The 20,409-nt window shown below is 43.2% G+C and overlaps 1 protein-coding gene across 3 annotated transcripts in view; it reads right to left on the bottom strand.

The window, feature by feature from the left end:
- Nucleotides 1-20,409, bottom strand: part of ZNF423 (zinc finger protein 423) — a 484,624-nt gene that overhangs the window by 215,183 nt on the left and 249,032 nt on the right. The window contains exon 1 of one of the 3 annotated variants that reach the window (XM_060787888.2): nucleotides 5,613-5,784. The exons of the other annotated variants lie outside the window; for them this stretch is intronic. The gene's annotated coding sequence lies outside the window, so the exon portion shown is untranslated. Of the gene's footprint in view, nucleotides 1-5,612; nucleotides 5,785-20,409 lie in introns of those variants that run through there. 3 annotated transcript variants of the gene reach the window in all.

Raw genomic sequence — 20,409 nt, forward strand, 5'->3', positions numbered from 1 at the left:
AACTTACAAGGCTCCCCTTTCCATCCCTGGGACCCTTTCCTTTTTTCCCTTCAAGAGAGCCTGGGTGTTAGCAACAGGGTTAAGAAAGCACCCTATCTGGCCTATATTTGGGGGGGGGGGCTTCCCAGGCTTCCCTTCCCATCATTTAAGGTATCGTTTGTCCTTATATCCTTCATTAAGATGGATTAAAAGCATCAGAGTTAAGTTACCACTCTTACTGCAATCCTTTCCCTTCTTTCTATAGAGGAGACCGGGTTTAATGTTTTGTTAAAGCTGTTTCTAGTGTAAAGGAAACAGGCGTTGCAGGTCTCCCTGCAATACACACCCAGCTCTTCAAGGCATTTTAAGGAGGCTCAGGGAAGGAAGAATGATGACCTAGAGCAGTGGTTCTCAGCCTGTGGGTCCCCAGATGTTTTGGCCTTCAACTCCCAGAGATCCTAACAGCTGGTAAACTGGCTGGGATTCCTGGGAGTTGTAGGCCAAAACACCTGGGAACCCACAGGTTGAGAACCACTGACCTAGAGCTATCATCCCTGGGCTTCCTTTAAAAAACCCTCTCTTTTCTCTGCTGAAGGCCCTGCCTGGAGTGGCATGTTTCAATCTCATTTCTACTTTGAGTTTAATGCTTCCTTAAAGCTGTTTCTACTTTCTACTCTAGGGGAGAGGTAACTAGTAGTTTTCTGAGAATGGAGCTTCGCTGTGCTTACTGGAATTACTATTATTACTATCTTTTACAAGCATTTTCTGAAGGAGAGGAAGGGAAGGAGAAAAAGAAACTAAAATGGTGACTCTCCAAGCCCACAAATGCACACGTGCACCCCACCCATCTCACACATACCATCCCCAACTCCCAGTCATTCCCACTAAATAAAAAGAATCAAGAAAGTAAAGGAAAAAGATTCAGCTGTGATGTTGAATAGGGCAGGAGGAGCCATGATTGGCTGCCATGGCTCCTGTTATGTACGAAAACCTGTGACGGCTGGGCCCATTATGGCCACCGGGCCAAGCCAAAGAAGCAGCTTGGCAAAGAAAACTGCTAAAAGCAGATCCACACTCAAACCTAAAGTAAAAGTTTCCCCTGACATTAAGTCTGACTCTGGGGAGTGGTGCTCAACTCCATTTCTAAGCCAAAAAGCCAGCATTGTCCATAGACGCCTCCAAGGCCACGTGACTGCATGGAGTGCTGTTACCTTCCCGCAGAAGCGGTGCCTATTGATCTACCCACATTTGCACATTTTTTGAACTGCTAGGTTGGTAGAAGCTGGGACAAATGGCAGGAGCTCAACCACTGCTGTCCTTTCAGTCAGCAAGTTCAGCAGCTCAGCGGTTGAACCCACTGCACCACCAGGGGACTCCTCAAACCTATCCAACTTGATATACCTTGCTTCATCCCAAACTCTGGGGTTGTTTCACTCCAAAAAAATCTAGCACTCTCATTCCATTTTACTTCCCATGGCTCGGTGTCACCTTAGATCGAACACTAGCACATAAGAAACACTGCTTGAACACCAAGCACAAAGTAGCTGCACGTAATAACATCCTGCAGAAACTTGCTGGCAGCACATGGGGTGCAGACCCAAGATTAATAAGAACATCAGCCCTGGCCTTGTCTTACTCAACTGCTGAGTATGCCCGCCCTGTTTGGCATAGGTCTACCCATGCAAAGCTGATGAACATATCATTGAATGAAACATGCAGAATAATCACAGGATGTCTTAAACCTACACCTGTTGATAAACTCTACAAGCTAGCTGGCATTGCCCCCCCCCCCCCCCCCCCCCGATGTGCGACGGAAAGTTGCTGCTAAATGTGAGGGAAATAAGGTTGAACACTGTGAAAGCCCCCCACTACATGGCTACCAGCCTCCTCCCAGTAGACTGAAAACAAGGAAAAGCTTTATGAGAACCACCACTCCTCTTGGCGTCCCCCCAGCAACAGCAAGGGTCTCCCTCTGGCCAGCTAAATCAGAAAATCTCAACTGGATAGCCCCCCACAAAGGAGGGTCTTCCTCCAAGAATGGGTAACGTGAAAATCCCTGAACAGACTTAGAAGTGGAGTGGACAGATCAAAAGACAACCTGGCAAAATGGCACTACCTAAAAGAATCCCACACCTTGTGTGACCGTGGAGCAGAACAGACAACTCCGCATCTGTATGCTTGTCCACTATGTCCTGCCTTATGTAGAGAGGAAGAATTGTTGGAGGCTACAGACAATGCCGTTGCTGTTGCCCGTTTTTGGTCAAAAGATATTTAGCCACCTGCGCTCTTTCTATTTTTGTTGGTTTTATACTAATTTATGAAATGCTTTTGATATGAAATAAATAAACCTCCCATGGCTGTGTCTCTTATGGTAGCTTGGGATTTATAGTTTGGAGAGGCACTACAGCTCTCTGGGTGGGCAGTTTAAGTGACCCTCACTAAACAGCAAACTCCAGGATTGCAGAGCATGATACCACGGCAGTTAAGTGGAGAATCATAGCTCTGTAACTGTGCAGTGGGAAAGGGCCCCAGGTCTTCCTGAACTCATAAGCAGAATCCTATCAGCCCATGACCTCCAAGGAGGCTGTTCCCATACAATCCTAAGAATGTGCCGCTGTCCTCTGAAATGAAGTTTAAGACAGAGAGGAGGGTGCAAGGGTTGGGGAGATACGGCTCACAGCAGGCAGGGTCAGAGACTATTTTATCCTAGCCACAGGAGGGACAGCGCACTGCTGCGGATATAGCTATAGAGGAGGAGAAAAAATGACAGCATCCCCCAAGTAGGAATTTTGACCCCCGGAAATTTTCTTTCAATCCACGTATTTCTAGCGTTAAAAAGAAAGAGGCCCTGAACATTTCACACCTAGAACCAACTGCAACACAACATGAAGCTCATCATACCTAAGGGCATGTCTTCTACTTGCTCCGCTCAGAAAGCGTGTTTTTATATTTCCATAAAATTAGAACTGCCTGTATACAGAGCTGGGTCTTCTCTATCATTCCCCCCCTGTTTATGAATGCATTGTTGTTAATTGCTGTAAAGTCGACTATGATTTACGGTATTTCTGTGAATGCGGAGATCTCCAAGTCACCCTCTTATCCGATGGTTAGATCCTACAAAGTCCGGACCATAGCTTCCTTGGTTCAGTCCACATATCTGTAATGTGGCTTTCCTCTTTTATTGCCTTCCACTTTACCAAGTATTGTTACCCTTTCTAATCAGTCCTGGCTTCTCGTGACATGCCCAAAGAATAACGGTCTCAGTCTCGTTTTGGCTGCTAGGAAGACTTCAGATTGTTTTAATCTGAAATGCATTTACCGTATATACTCGAGTATAAGCCGGGTTTTTCAGCCCTTTTTAAAGCAGAAAAAAATCTCCCTCGGCTTAAACTCGAGTCAAGGATATTTATGATTTTACTGTTATTATAATTGTTGCATTACATTTATTATTTCACTCTATTATTATTATTATTATTATTATTATTATTATGACAATGAAATTATGTTACCCTAGTATTATTATTTTATTAGTTATTTTAATCTATTTATTATTATTATTACATTTATTATTTTACTGTATTATTAATATTACATTTACATTATTTTACTCTATTATTATTTTTATTTTATGACATTTATATTATTTTACTCTTGTTTTTAAGTATTTTTATTGTTTTATCATAGTTATTACATTTGTTATACATTTGTTTATAGCAGTTACATATTATTCAACACACTCTTTAACATATAGTCTTATTATTCTGCTTAAGCATTTCCCCCCTTTTTCCCCACCACATTTTACTCTTATTATTATTATTATTATTACATTTATTATTTTACTCTATTATTATTTTACGCTATTTATTATTATTATTATTATTATTACTTGAAACACAACAAGATGAGTCCACAGCAGACGCTCTGCAGGCTGTTGTATTAGATCACACGTCGGACACTTCCCAAGTGTCTAGAACTGTGTGATGTACTGGCGACTAATGTGTGCAGATCCCAGTAAGATGGCCTTCTGCAGCTAGCAGGTGGTAATTTTGTCAGCGCCAATTGTGCTTAAGTGTAGGCCAAGGTCTTTAGGCACTGCACCCAGTATAGCGATCACCACTGGGACCACCCTTACTGGCTTGTGTCAGAGTCTTTGCAGTTCGATCCTTAAATCCTCATATTGTGTCAGCTTTCCCAGTTGTTTCTCTTCAGTCCTGCTGTCACGTGGGATTGCGACATCGACGATCCATACTTTGTTTAACACGAGTGTGAAGTCAGGAGTATTGTGCTCCAAAACTCTTTCAGTCTGAATTCAGAAGTCCTAGAGTAGCTTGACGTGTTCATTTTCTGTAACTTTTTCAGGCTTGTGATCCCACCAGTTCTTTGTCGCAGGTAGATGGTCTTTGTGGCACAAGTTCCAATGAATCATCTGAGCAACGGTGTTGTGCCTCTGCTTGTAGTCTGTCTGCGCGATCTTCTTGCAGCAGCTGAGGATGTGATCTATTGTTTCGTCTGCTTCCTTGCAGAGTCTACATTTGGAATCTGTCACCGACTTTTAAATTCTGACTTCTTCTTCTTCTTGTTGTTGTTACTATTATACTGTATTATTACTGTTATTATTACATTTCCATTATTTTACTCTATTATTATTTATCAGTTTTTTGGGCCTCAGCTTATATTTGGGTTGGCTTATGCTCGCGTACATACGGTATTGATCTTTTTGTCTGTCCATGGTAGACATAGAAGTCTCCTCTAGTAGCACGTTTCAAATTAGTTGATTCTCTTTCTGTCCTGTGAATCACGGGAGGTTTCTTGGAAAGGTCTGCTCAGAGAAGGTTGTCTTTTCCTGTCTGTAGGACAGTGACTTGTGCAAAGATATCCACTGAGTTTCCATGGCCAAAAAGGGATGCAAACCCTGGTCTCCAGAAGCATAATCCAAAGCTCAAAAGACCCATTTTCTGAAAAGTAGTCATCTGAATCTATCCGTTTGGTCAAGATCTATGAGTATATCACAGACCCAGCAACCTTTCCATTTTGCGTACTCCCCACGCCAAGAAAAACACTTTTGATGTCATTCAGGATATAATAATGTGTGTTTACCATGCACTTTGCATAAAGCTAATACAAGTATGCATAAAAGGTCTTGCACCACAGGGAAACCTATCAACCCCTGTCTTGTGCGCCATTAGTCAAATACTCTCTTTTTTATGCTAGCCTTTGGTAAATGGTGGGCCTGAACTTCCACCCACCCATTTTACTGCTGATTTTTGTCTGTGCTTGCACTAAGCTGCTAATTTTTTCCCACTCTTATGATTTTTATTATGATATTTTATCACTCTTCCTTCTTTTACTATCCATTCTTCTTGCAAACTAACCGCCTTGGACCCCGATTCATCAGAAGACGGTGTGATATAGATGTACAAAAAGGAACAATAAGACATGGCTGTCGATTTTTCTCGGTTTCTGTTCTTAGCAGGAATTTCAGAGGGGGAAAGAATCACTATTTTCCTTATTTTTCCAATTCATCGTAGGTGAGCCTCCAAGTCTACAATCACACCTTGTGCAGATGAGAAATCCTAATCTCCAGTCTGTAAATCAGCTCTGCGAACCCGTAATGAGCAAGCGTTAAGCCTTACCCTGAACAGCCTCTGTCTCGCTCTCACGCCAGCCACAGTCACGGGGGGCCTCTCTCACCCAGCAAGAAAGGGGGAGGTTACCTCCGGACTTGAATTAATGGGCTCTTCTGAGTGGAAGGATTCAGCTGGCTGCTTGCTCCCTGGATGAGATTCAGCAGGGAAGGACCAGCAAACCACTGTACGCACTAATTCCCAGCTCACGCCAGCTGGACTCCACAAGGGAGGGGAGCACCAGGGGGTTGCACAGGGACTTCTAAACTAGGGCAACAAATGGCGATTTGGCTCTCAAGGCATTTCCTGATCATTATTTTTTAAATGGCAACATCACACCACCCGTCTGCTGAGCCGATGCTTCAACAAACAAAAATTAAGGGCTGAGCATTTGCAGAACGCTTTGGAATGATCTTATGCTCCATAGCTTTCAAACAGACATGGCGCTGTCAGAACCATGGTTAACTCAGCTCTAAATCCCATGGTTTTTACTCCAAGGAAAAGCATGTGCAGGACTGCAGACTGCAAAGCGATGGTCGCCAAGGGACTGAGATCTAGGAGTATTGAGGTCTAAGTACCAAGACCTCACATTAACAAGGAGGCTGGGAAGACAGCAAAATGTCTGCACATTCTTCTTCTCATTTGGAGATTTTCCAGGTGTGCAATGTCATGTAATGCAATAAATGGTGGAAAGCATCATATAAAGCAGCGGTTCTCAACCTTTTTTTGACCAGGGACCACTTGACCAGGGCCCACTTTGAATAGGACCCAGTTTGACTAGGACCCACTAGACCAGGGCCCACTTGACCAGGGCCCACTTGACCAGGGCCCACTTGACCAGGGGGCACTTTGACTAGGGGCCACTTTGACTAGGGCCCACTTGACCAAGGCCCACATGAACAGGACCCACTTTGACTAGGGGTCACTTTGACTAGAGCCCACTTGACCAGGGCCCACATGAACAGGACCCACTTTGACTAGGGCCCACTTGACCAGAGCCCACTTGACCAGGACCCATTTTGACTAGGACCAATTTGATCAGGGCCCACTTTGACTAGGGCCCACTTGACCAGGGACCATTTTGACCAGGGACCACTTGGCCAGGAACAACTTTGATCAGGGACCACTTTGACCAATGACCACTCTCCAATATTAGTACCAAAAGGGGCAGGGCTGGTCAGCTCTGCAGAAATGAGTGGAATTAACATAAATAAATAAAGAGGAAATGAGATTTACAGAACAGATTTTTGTTCTCATAGCGTCTATTGCATTGTGGCCCATAGGTTGGGAACCACTGATATAAAGTTTTGTGAGTTGGACCATCCCCACTCATTCCATCAAAGTCAACATCACCCAACCCAACCCAACGTGTATTTGCCTATAAGCTGGATTATAACTCTAATTATACCCCTCGATGGAGAGTATTGACTAAGGACGATGCAGACCAAAGCACAAGGAGGAGCATCATGTTAGGGAGAAGTCTGCTCTGTCTCATGTTGCCAGTCAAGATCCTTCATAGCTGGAATGCTCACCTAAAGTACCAACCTACACCCATTGGACTCACTTCACACCTGCTTTGTCCTTCTGACTTAACACTTTCCTTTTTTTAGAAATATCATGAAAAAATAAATTAAAAAAACACTTATACCAATGGTCCCACAGTTTAAGTGAAGATGAAACCCACTTTGATGATCCAATGTACCATCTGAATAGTAACAATCAACACACTGAGCAAATCACACATTTCAAAAGACACGTAGAACAAATTTGATTTGTGGTTCCTCCTCTTTTCCTAAGGAAATACAGTTTGAGTATCCCACATCCAAAATGCTTGGGACCAAACGTTGGATTCGTCTGGATGGTGAAATACGTGTATTTGCCTAAAGGTAACTAGTGAGAGATCTTGGAGAAGGACCCAAGTTGTTTATGCTTCATATATGAGGATTATTCAGGAAAGTATGGTTACATGTCATGTAGCTCTCACGGGGAATTTTCTCAGGGGAAGTTGGTCTCACTGCCATTTAGCAGGATGCTAGCAGAAGTGAACGAGCAGTGCCAGTCGTCAGTAGCTCATTGACCAGCATTGTGGTGAAGGTTAGAGATGAGCGTCCTCATTCCGTTTCCCTTAAAGTGCAAAGTTTGCGCTGTAATACGCTACCTAAATGCTAAGGGCATGAACGCTGCTGCAATTCATTGCAAAGTTGATTCAATTTATGGAGATGACATAATGGCAAGAAAGCATGTGACAAAATGGATACAGAATATGTTGTGAGACTATGAAGAAACTTCACAGAGCCATCCAAAACAAACGTCGTATGATGCTGACGGCAGGAGTCTGTCTCCTTCTTGACAATGCACATCCTCACATTGCTCATGCAACACAAGATTTGCTGACTTCAGTTGGTTGGGATGTTTTCAGCCACCCCTCTTACAGCCCTGATCTCACACCCCATTACTATCATCTGTTCACTAAATTGAAGGAACACCTGGGTGGGAAACACTTTTCCAATGATGACAAGGTGAAAACTGAAGTGATGAACTGGCTGAAAAAGGAAGAGGAAAACTTCTACGACAAAGGCATCAAAAACCTGTCCCATGGATGACAAAATGCATTGAAGTGAATGGCGATTAAGTGGAAAATTAATGTAATACCTATGCTACAATCCATTTAAGTTTTGTTAAAATATATTTATTCTTTGTGTTTAAATCTTGTAATCTTATGTTCCAGATAACCCTTATATTTCATATGTTTGCACTATTTAGTGCTTTTGTGAGCTGCCCTGAGTTCCTTCGAGGAGATGGTGGCAGAATATCAATAAAGTTTTATTATATTATGTATTATTTCTTACACTTTCTGTTGTCTCACCCCCTTCTTAACTATGAATAATTTGTAAATCAGATGTTTGTAACTCAGGGACAGCCTGTCCATGTCCATCAATCCATAGTTTCTATGGAACAGCTCCATGGATCTTGAGAAAAGGTCTTTCTATCATTTTCCAGTTCAGAGATGGGAACTGTTGTGTATTGCACTGCAAATTTCAGCAATTCCAACTAGCACAGTGGTTCTCAACCTTCCTAATGCCACGACCCCTTAATACAGTTCCTCATGTTGTGGTGACACCCAAACATAAAATTATTGTTGTTGCTACTTCATAACTGTCATTGTGCTACTGTTGATAATCGTAATGTAAATATCTGACATGCAGGGTGCATTTTCATTCATTGGACAAAATTTGGCCCAAATACCTGGTGGGGTTGGCGGGAGGGGGGGGGTTGATTTTGTCATTTGAGAGTTGTAGTTGCTGGGATTTATAGTTAACCAACAATGAAAGAGCATTCTGAACCCCACCAATGATAGAATTGGGCCAATCTTCTCACACAGAACCCCATGACCAACAGAAAACACTGGAGGGATTTGTGAGGAATTGACTGTGATTTAGGGGAGAGCACGCCTGCTCTCTCCTCCCCACTTGGAGGCTCAGAAACAGCCCTCTCCTTCACTGAGAGGCCAACCAATCACAGCAGGAGGAGGGCTTTTGGTGGAAGGATACGCCAAAAACGAAGAGAAGACTAGGTTGGAAGAGAAGGATAGGTGGAGAGATCTTCAGCCTTCTCTGCCAAAGGGGTTCCTCGGACCATCAGAAATATGTATTTTCTGATTGTCTTTGATGACCCCTCTGAAACCCCTTTCATGACCCCCTGAGAGGTCCTGACCCCCAGGTTAAGAAAGACTGAGCTAGCACAACCAATGGTGAAGAACATTGGGAGTTGTAATCCAAACAATACTACATGACCATATGTATCCTGATCACTTTGTTAAATTGTCATACCAGGGACTGAACCTTTGACTTTCTGCATACAAATCTTAATGGTCTACCACCGAGTTACATTCCACCTCCATAACTAAAAGGCAGTTCTGCTCCTTCTTTCTTCTTTTATTCATCACATGGATTGCTACAGCACCTTTCAAATTAAAATACCCAGGGTGGCTTACATAAAAAGGATTCGCTAAATAGATCAAATATGAAAGAAACCAAACAAACAAAATACATTAAACATATGGACCAAAAAAGGCAGCAACTTCTATAAGAAGCAACGTGAAAACACTCAGCAGGAGTGACACAGAGCCTTAGAAGCATAGGGAAGTTTTTGGCTTTTTTATTTAAAAAACAACATCTTGCTTGACACCAGAAAGACAGCAAAGGAGACACTAGGTGACCCTCCTTCAGAAAAGAGAGACAATTTAGAACGGTCTTCAAAGGAGGAAGGTGCAAAACAAGTCCAAGGAAGAAAGTCTAAAGGAGTTGGGCATATTTAATTTGGAAAGGAGAAGTCGGAAGGTGAACATGATCATATTCTCAAGACACCTGAAGGATAGGGGCGTAAAACAGGGAAGATTTTTCTTGCTCTCTTGGACACGATTACATCTGAATAGCTTCCATTATAGAAGGAAAGATTCTGGTTGATTTTTTTTCCTGCATGGTAAGACAAGGCTAATGATGAATGCAGAAGCCATGGTAGCAATGAGTCCTCTCTCAACGGGGGAGGATGGCTAGATATTGGGGATACTACTCATAGCATATACATATAGCAATTATACATTATTGGGTTGCTGTGAGTATTTTGGGCTATATGGCCATGTTCCAGGAGCATTCTCTCCTGACTTTCGCCTGCATCTGTGGCAAGCATAGAATCATAGAATCAAAGAGTTGGAAGAGACCTCATGGGCCATCCAGTCCAACCCCCCGCCAAGAAGCAGGAATATTGCATTCAAATCACCCCTGACAGATGGCCATCCAGCCTCTATTTAAAAGCTTCCAAAGAAGGAGCCTCCACCACACTCCAGGGCAGAGAGTTCCACTGCTGAACGGCTCTCACAGTCAGGAAGTTCTTCCTCATGTTCAGATGGAATATCCTCTCTTGTAGTTTGAAGCCATTGTTCCGCATCCTAGTCTCCAGGGAAGCAGAAAACAAGCTTGCTCCCTCCTCCCTGTGGCTTCCTCTCACGTATTTATACATGGCTATCATATCTCCTCTCAGCCTTCTCTTCTTCAGGCTAAACATGCCAAGCTCTTTAAGCCGCTCCTCATAGGGCTTGTTCTCCAGACCCTTGCTCATTTTAGTTGCCCTCCTCTGGACACATTCCAGCTTGTCAATATCTCTCTTGAATTGTGGTGCCCAGAATTGGACACAATATTCCAGGTGTGGTCTAACCAAAGTGGAATAGAGGGGTAGCATTACTTCCTTAGATCTAGACACTATGCTCCTATTGATGCAGGCCAAAATCCCATTCGCTTTTTTTGCCACCACATCACATTGTTGGCTCATGTTTAACTTGCTATCCACAAGGACTCCAAAGTCTTTTTCACATGTACTACTCTCAAGCCAGGCATCGTCCCCCATTCTCAGAGGTTTATTCAGAGGTCTTTTGGAAATGAGGCAAGTTTTGTTTTTGTTTTTGTTTTGGTCGTGTCAGGAGCGACTTGAGAAACTGCAAGTTGCTTCTGGTGTGAGAGAATTGGCCGTCTGCAAGGACGTTGCCCAGGGGACGCCCAGATGATTTGAAGTTTTTATCATCCTTGTGGGAGGTTTCTCTCATGTCACCGCGTGAGGAGCTGGAGCTGATAGAGGGAGCTCATCCACCTCTCCCCGGATTCGAACCTGCGATCTGTCGGTCTTCAGTCCTGGCGGCACAAGGGTTTAACCCGCTGTGCCACCAGGGGCTCCATGAGGCAAGTGGGGTGTATTTTATTTATTTACGACATTTATATGCCGCCCTTCTCATCCCGATATAAGTAATTTCTTTATGCTTGTGGGTAAACAGTATTTCTTGCTGTTTCTTTGTCAGTGTTGATGTGGAGAGTGTCTGGTTTGCCTATTCTGGAACATGCAACATATCATAGTCCTTCTTTAGTGGTACCTTTCAAATCTATGATGCTATATCTGTGTGTGTGTGTGAATCATATCTATCTATCTATCTATCTATCTACATCTATGGCTGGATGGTTCTTTCTCAGGAGGACTTTGATTATGTATTCTTGCCCTGGTGAAGGGAGTTAGACTGGATGGCCTTAAGTATTTTTTGTTGGTCATTGGGCTTCTGTGTAGGAAGTTTGCCCCAATTATCTCTTTCATGGGGTTCAGAATGCTCTTTGACTGTAGGTGAACTATAAATCCTAGTAACTACAAATCCCAAATGTCAAGGTCTCTTTCCCCCAAACTCCATCTGTGTTCATATTTGGGCATATGGAATATTTGTGCCAAGTTTGGTCCAGATCAATAATTTTTTGTCCACAGTGTTCTCTGGATGTCAGTGAACTACAACTCCCAAACTCAAGGTCAATGCTCACCAAACCCTTCTAGTGTTTTCTGTTGGTCATGGGAATCCTGTGTGTCACCTTTGGTTCAATTCCATCATTGGTGGAGTCCAGAATGCTCTTTGATTGTACATGAACTATAAATCCCAGCAAATACAACTCCTAAATGATAAAATCAATCCCCGTCCAACCCCATCAGTATTCAAATTTGGGCATATTGGGTATTGGTGCCAAATTTGGTCCAGTGAATGATAATACACCCTGTATATCAGATATTTACATTACGATTCATAACAGCAGCCAAATGACAGATGTGAAGTAACAAAAAAAATAACGTTATGGTTGGGGGTCACCACAACATGAGGAACTGTATTAAGGGGTCACGGCATTAGGAAGGTTGAGAACCACTGATTTAGATCATCCTCCTCTCCTAAAGGGTCCGGTCTAAGGGATGCTGGGAGTTGTAGTCTAGAAGAGAGTGTGGATACGCCATTGTGTGGGAGTGGGGTTTTTTTGCTTTTTTTATTTTTAAGTCCCTTCCACTGTGTTTTCAAGTGTTTTTTTTATTGAGGTTTTCAAGTGTTTTTGAGTGATGGTCATTCATTGGTCTGATAGGTGTATTGTGTCCAAAGTTGGTGTCAATTCGCCCACTGGTTTTTGAGTTCTATTAATCCCACAAACGAACATTACATTTTTATTTATATAGACTATCATTGCTATATGTGCTGCCTAGGGACTCAATCCAAGAGAAAAAGTGGCATAGAAATGAAAGAAATGACTATATTCCACGGAGCATTAGAGGTTGCCATGAGCTGACTTGAAAACACATATTAGTTGATTAACCTGTGTTGCAGTCCTTAAATAAATGTGCTAAGTCAAAATCTGCACTGAATTGCAGTCCCCCCTCCCCGGTCTTATTTGGTGGGTTACTGTAATAAATGGCCTGGAGAGCGAGGGTGGAGGAGAAAAGTTTTATGTTAGATCTAGGAATAAGCCGAATGCTTTCCGGGTTGAATCACTGTTTTTCTGCGCTCCCTTTGGAGCCGCGGCAGACACTATATTCTGCTGTGCATCGTGGACTTGGGACTGCAAACAGCTGCACCCTAATTACATGTAAAGTGTACCAAAACATTCCTTTTATCACAGACTGTAAATCTGTTAGCATCTGTCTCTCCTTTGTTTCTTCCACAAGATACAAGCTTGTTTCTACATTTTTCTCACCTGTAGCGGTGATTAAAATTCATTATAAATGAAAGGAGTGAACACTAAAACAAGTTCCTCTGTGTACAGTTCTAAACTCAAATTAGAAACAGCTGTTTGCTAATTCATGCAGTGATGTTTTGTCGTGCTCTGTGAATCAATAACAACTTAGCCGATTTCTATGGAAATTTTTAGGATTATCCCTGCGTTTTGCCTCCCCTTTTTCCCCCTCCTTTTTTTTACTCAGCAATTTCTTTCACTAACGCACATGTGAGCAGCACAGATTTTTTCAATATTTTTTTGCAAAAGGGACACGACTTTAGTCACTATCTTTTTCTCCACACAGACAGAAAATAACTGCCACTGAATTACTATCAATGGAAAACCACGGGAGATTTATTTACGAGGAATAGGTCCAGAATTGGGGAAGCGCTGATGAAATGGAAAGAAAAGTATATTTCTTCACTAAAGGACAGAGGTCTTCCAGATGTTGCTAGACTGGAGATACTACAATACATCATCCCTGACTATGCTGACTGAGACTGATGGGATTTGTGGTCCACTGTCCTCCGAAAGGTCACTTATTCCACAAACCAGCTTTATAATTATTTTACTGAGGGTAAACCATAGAATTTATCCTCACCACAATTCAAGAGAGATATTGAGGGCACCACAATTCAAGAGAGATATTGACAAGCTGGAATGTGTCCAGAGGGCAACTAAAATGATCAAGGGTCTGGAGAACAAACCCTATGAGGAGCGGCTTAAGGAGGTGGGCATGTTTAGCCTGAAGAAGAGAAGGATGAGAGGAGATATGATAAGGTAAAGGTAAAGGTAGTCCCCTGACATTAAGTCCAGTCATGTCTGGGGTGTGATGCTCATCTCCATTTCTAAGCCGAAGAGCCAGCATTGTCCGTAGACACCTCCATGGTCATGTGGCCGGCATGACTGCATGGAGTGCCATTACCTTCCCGCCGGAGCGGTACCTATTGATCTACTCACATTTGCATGTTTTCGAACTGCTAGGTTGGCAGAAGCTAGGGCTGACAGCGGAAGCTTATGCCGCTCCCTGGAATCGAACCTGCGACTTTTCGATCAACAAGCTCAGCAGCTCAGTGCTTTAACCCAATGCGCCACCGGGGGATATGATAGCCATGTATAAATATGTGAGAGGAAGCCACAGGGAGGAGGGAGCAAGCTTGTTTACTGGAACAATGGCTTCAAACTACAAGAGAGGAGATTCCATCTGAACATGAGGAAGAACTTCCTGACTGTGAGAGCCGTTCAGCAGTGGAACTCTCTGCCCCAGAGTGTGGTGGAGGAGTTCTTTGGAAGCTTTTAAACAGAGGCTGGATGGCCATCTGTCAGGGGTGATTTGAATGCAATATTCCTGCTTCTTGGCAGGGGGTTGGACTGGATGGCCCATGAGGTCTCTTCCAACTCTGTGATTCTATGATTTTATGATTCTATGAATTATTACCATGGTGGCGCAGTGGGTTAAACCCCTGTGCTGGCAGGATTGAAGACCGACAGGTCACAGGTTCGAATCCAGGGAGAGCGCAGATGAGCTCCCTCTATCAGCTCCAGCTCCTTATGCGGGGACATGAGAGAAACCTCCCACAAGGATGAAAAAACATCAAAAAACATCCGGGCATCCTCTGGGCAACGTCCTTGCAGATGGCCAATTCTCTCACACCAGAAGCGACTTGCAATTTCTCAAGTCGCTCCTGACATGACAAAAAAAATTACCACTACACACAAATACGAGGGTTGAATGAAAAGTAATGCCTACACCTTCGTAACTCTTCAACAGATGGCAGTACTGGTATGTGGTAGGTACTGGCTTGTTCAGTAGACTCTCCTCTACAGTTCCATTCTGGCGGGAAGCCTTAGCTTTGAACAGTTGTATTGTTAAAGTGCGAAGTATGGAACCCTGTGCAGACAGTGGGTCAATGCAACTTAAGCAACGTGCAGTCATTGAATTCTTGACAGCAGAAGGTGTCACCCCCAAAGGAGAGTCATCAGAGAATGCAAGCTGTTTATGGTGATTGTGTTGATGTGAGTACTGTGCATCGTTGAGCGAGTAAGTTTAAAGATATTGAGGTGGGAACATCTGACTTGCGTGACAAAGAGTTGGACGTCCTGTAACAGCAACCACCGAGTTTCACAAGCAGCGTGGTGCCAAGTTTGGTCCAGATCAATCATTGTTTGAGTCCACAGTGCTCACTGGATGTAGATGAACTACAACTCCAAAACTCGAGTCAATGTCCACTAAACCCTTCCAGTATTTTCTGCTGGTCATGTGAGTTCTGTGTGCCAAGTTTGGTGCAATTCCATCATTGGTGGAGTTCATATTCTCTTTGATTGTAGGTGAACTATAAACTACAGCAACTACAACTCCCAAATGACAAAATCAACACCCTCTCTTACTCCCTCCTCCAACCCCATCAGTATTCAAATTTACGTATATCGGGTATTTCTGTCAAATTTGGTCCAGTGAATGAAAATGCATCCTTCATATCAAATATTTACATTACAATTCATAACAGTAGCAAAATTATAGTTATGAAGTAGCAACAAAAATAATTTTATGGTTAGGGGTCACCACAACATGAGGAACTGTATTAAGGGTTTGCTGCATTAGGAAGGTTGAGAATCACTGCCTTAACACAATGGGATACGATTTGTCCAATTGAAGCACATCTTGGAGAAGTTTTCCAGTTATACAAAGCTGTCTTGCGGACAAAGTTATCTACTGATTGAGCCCAGCATGAATGCTAATGCCACTAAGGCTTTATGCATTGCCAAGTATATACTAACTGCTGTTGTTAATACAATGGGATCATTTTTAATTAAGTTCAAGTAATTAAAGAAAACACCTGACTTTCTTACATTGACCATTAAGGTGAGCCGACACAGACAATTCTGCAGCGTGTATCTTCTGTCTATATGAGCAGCGCAGTAGTAATGGCAGGCGATCAAATGCATGCAAAACCTAAGCCCATGCTCTCCCCTTTGCCATCGTCGTCTTGAGGTGATAGAGGAGTCCATGCAGGGCAAAAATGGCCATAGGAACATTTTTGAAAGCAGGAGTATGTTTTAACCTCTGCGGGATAGAAATTATAGTCAAATATTATAGCTGGCCACACAGGCTGCATACTGTCTATACTTTCCCTGTAATCATCACCATCGGTCTTGACCAGCAAAAAGCAGATGCACTCTGAAATCCTCACTTGCTTGGGTTTCCAATGGGTGTATTTGCAGATATAGCCTAACAACTATATCGGGTTGGTTCCTCACCATATTCATACATGGTGAGGAAGAAGTGCCTCGAAACAAAGAAACAAAGTCAATGCAAATGCATTCTATCCTGGATGCACCTTTTATGGCTTCCTTGCCTGGTTTGCTTTGACTTTGCAAAGTCCTGAGCCACCTTTAAACAACCAAAAGCAGCTTAATGTACTTTATCACATTTATTCTTCATCAGGTGCAATCTGCAGCCTACAAAGGTTTAGCCCGTAAGTCTTTATTGGTTGTTTTTGCTGCTCAGCGACTCCTATGTAGTTGACTTTTCTTAAATGCTTAAATACAAGGCTGTTCTTATCATGTGCACATATATTACAAAGTAATGCAAAGGATGTGGGGCACATCACGATTGATATTACCATCAACAAATTCCCCAAATCACCTAAGCAATGATGTGATGTGCCATATGTTTGGTTTTTTTATCCAGAAACTAATTTGATGACTATGACATAATGCTAACAAAGTAGATAGAATTGAGTGCATAGAGTTGTGCCATTTTTTTTGCGGGCTGAATACAGTGCACTGTGTCATTTTATGTGACCCTCCAGACGCTAGACCAGGTATAGGCAAACCCAGGCCTGGGGGCCGGATGTGGACCCTTGGGCTCTTTTCTCAGGCCCTCCTCTGTCTCACTATCCTATCCTTCCTTCTCTCTTTCCTTCCTTAATCCATCTCTCTTCCTTCTTCCCTTCCACCTTTTCATCCTTCCTTCCTTCCTCCTTACCTCCCTCTTTCTTCCTCCCTCCTTCATTCCCTTCCACCCTTTCATCCATCCTCCTTCCTCCTTCCCTCCCTCTTTCTTCTTCCCTCCATCCCTTTCATCCTTCCTCCTTCCCTTCCTTCTCTTCCACCCTTTCATCCTTCCTTCCTTACCTCTTTCCTCCCTCTCACCCTCTTTCTCCTTCCTTCCTTCCTTCCTTCCCTTTTTCCTTCCTTCTCTGTTTATCCTTCCCTTCCTTTCTTCCTTACATTCTTCCCTTCCTTATTTCCATCCTTCCTTCTATTTTTCCTTCCTCCTTCCCTTCCATCCTTTCTTCCTCCTTCCCTTCCTCCCTTCCCTTTTGTCTTTGCTTTTTTCCCCTTTCCTCCCTCCTTTTCTCTCCTTTCATCCTTCTCTTCCACCCTCCCTCCCTCCATTGCCTTTTGTCTTTGCTTCCTTCCCTCTTTCTTCCCTCCTTCTCTCTCTCCCTCTTTCTCCTTCCTTCCTTCCATCCTTCCCTTCCCTCCTTCCATCACCGGGCAGCCAGTTCTCCTAACAGGGAGTGCTAGCATGCAGCCCCCAAGTTAGAAAGTTTACCCATGCCTATGCTAGACAATATTCTAGTGATTGTCACACTGGGTGCAGTGCCTAAAGACCTTGGCCTGCACTTAAACACAATCGGTGCTGACAAAATTACCATCTGCCAGCTGCAGAAGGCCACCTTACTGGGATCTGCATGCATTATTTGCCGATACATCAAACAGTCCTAGACACTTGGGAAGTGTCCGACGTGTGATCCAATTCAACCGCCAGCAGAGTGTCTGCTGTGGACTTATTATTATTATTATTATTATTATTTTGTGATACGAAATCCGGCATATAGATCCATTTTGTGACATACTGTGTTTTTGTGTCAGATAATAATAATAATAATAATAATAATAATAATAATAATAATGGATGTTACTTGTCTATTGTCTTTGCCCTTCTTGAATGTTTAATGTTTGGACACAATTCCCAGCTGGGAAATATATTTTAAAATGCACATATTAAAATGCACACTTGTTTGAGAGAGCCACATATTGAAAGAGCAACATATTAGGCTTGGGTAACAACGGAAAAATTTGGTTCTAAACTCGTTTTGTTTTTAGGGGGGCCCTTGCGTTTCATTTTTTTAAAGAATTCCGAAATTTTCCTTTAAAAAAGTTCGAAATATACGAAATTTCGTAAAAATACGAATCGATTCGTTAATGGCGGACGTGATTGCGCAATATGCTAAAAAAACCCTCCAAATGGGACAGGGGGAACTTCTGATGCTTCCCTCTCCCTCTGTTGTTGACTGTTGGTGTGATAATTTATTTTTTTATCATTGATAAACAAACAACAACTATAAAACTTGCACCAGACATACGGAAACAATTACGAAACAATTTCAAAACAATTTCGAACCAATTACGAAACAATTACGAAACAATACGAAATAAATTGGAAAAATTGTTTCGATTTTTAATCCACTGGCTGCCATTTATTTTCCGAGCCCAATTCAAGGTGCAGGTGCTCACCTACAAAGCCCTGAACGGTTTGGGACCACCCTACCTGCGTGACCACATCTCCATCTACGAACCCACACGCTCACTCCGATCATCTGGGGAGGCCCTGCTCGTGATCCCACCCACGTCGCAAGCGCGCTTGGTGGGGACACGGGACAGGGCCTTCTCTGTGGCAGCCCCCCGACTTTGGAATGCCCTTCCAAAAGATCTCTGACAGGCCCCTACTTTAGCAGTTTTCAGGAGGAACCTAAAAACCTGGCTGTTCCGATGTGCCTTCTCAGATTAGGAATCCCCCATCCCAAGTCCTAGAAGCACTTTAGCACAACCAATGTTACTGCACACCGCACCTTTAATCCTATGTTCCTCCTGCCATTTCAGCACTTTAACCCCTGTACCCCATTGCGCCGGCCGAACCAGTTTTAATAGTGTCTTGATGTAGTTATTGTTGTTATTTTGCTTAACTGTTTTGATTTGCTTTGTGTATTATTGTGTTATGTTTTGTTGTATTGTGTTTTGAGGCTTCGGCCTGTGTAAGCCGCATCGAGTCCTGCGGGAGATGCTAGCGGGGTACAAATAAAGTTAATAATAATAATAATAATAATAATAATAATAATAATAATTACTCCTCACAGTAGTCCTGCATGGCTCAATATTGGATCGTAAGCTAATTTAAATACGAATTAATAACGAATTACGAAATTAACGAACGAAACCGCCCAAGCCTACGACATATATTTTCCAACGCACCACTGACTGAGAGAGAGCTATTTAGATGCAGTTTTTAACTACCGAACTTCTAAATTAATTTCAGGGACGGATGGCATTGACTTGTGGCAGAACAGAGGAGAAAATGGCACAGACCAAAAATGCACCGATTCGCCTCCCTAATCATTACTCGCATTTGTATCAATAGCCTAAGGCTATGTGTGCGGAATCTAAAAGAGCTGGTCTTTCCTTATCAACCCTGAATAGTGTTAACACACTGCAAAGGGAGGGGGAAGGCATGTCGATGGCGGTGAGGGGAGTATAGATTTTGTGTCCTTAAAGATAAAAGCAGAAACCGTTTGCTTGCTCGGGAGAGCTCTGGCCTCATGACGTATGGATGTGTTATCCCCTTTTCTAAAAACAACCAAGAAATGCCACTGTACAGAAACAAAGCAAACAAAATCTCTGGCACCTGTTCAAAGACCTTTCTTCTTAAACCGGCGCTTCCCTCGCCAGAGGTACATGTGATCAGAGGCCTTTCATGTTTAACAGCAATGACCTGACGCCTCTCATCTGAAGGTTCATCTTGCACCGCACAACAAAACACTTTGTAGGAACGACAACTTCCTTCTCCCAACAAATCTCTGTCTTCTTTGACGGAGGCGGCCAATAATAAATTGCAAGGCTCCTCTGACAAGATTGGCTTCCTTCCCCCCTCTTCGCCTTCTCTCTTTTCCAAAGGTGGAGCTCAAGTGACAAGCACAATCTTTCTTCGGATGACATTGCATCCTCATTATAATACCACTGAAGTCTGTCCCATGACAATCCCCAGCGGAGCCCATGCTTATTCATAGCTCCTTCCCAGTCCCGTCAAGGGAGGGATGGCTCAGCTCAATGGTTTGCCTGCCAGAAATGAAGGGAGGGTCCCGGACCCAGCGCAAGCCCTGTCTCAGGTAATTTACAGGTTGTGCGGAGCAGTGGGTCCAGCCGGTGCACCAGGGATCCCGCTAATTGCCTTTTATATACAC

Source organism: Anolis sagrei, chromosome 8 (assembly GCF_037176765.1).
Source record: "Anolis sagrei isolate rAnoSag1 chromosome 8, rAnoSag1.mat, whole genome shotgun sequence".
Classification (NCBI taxonomy): domain Eukaryota; kingdom Metazoa; phylum Chordata; class Lepidosauria; order Squamata; family Dactyloidae; genus Anolis; species Anolis sagrei.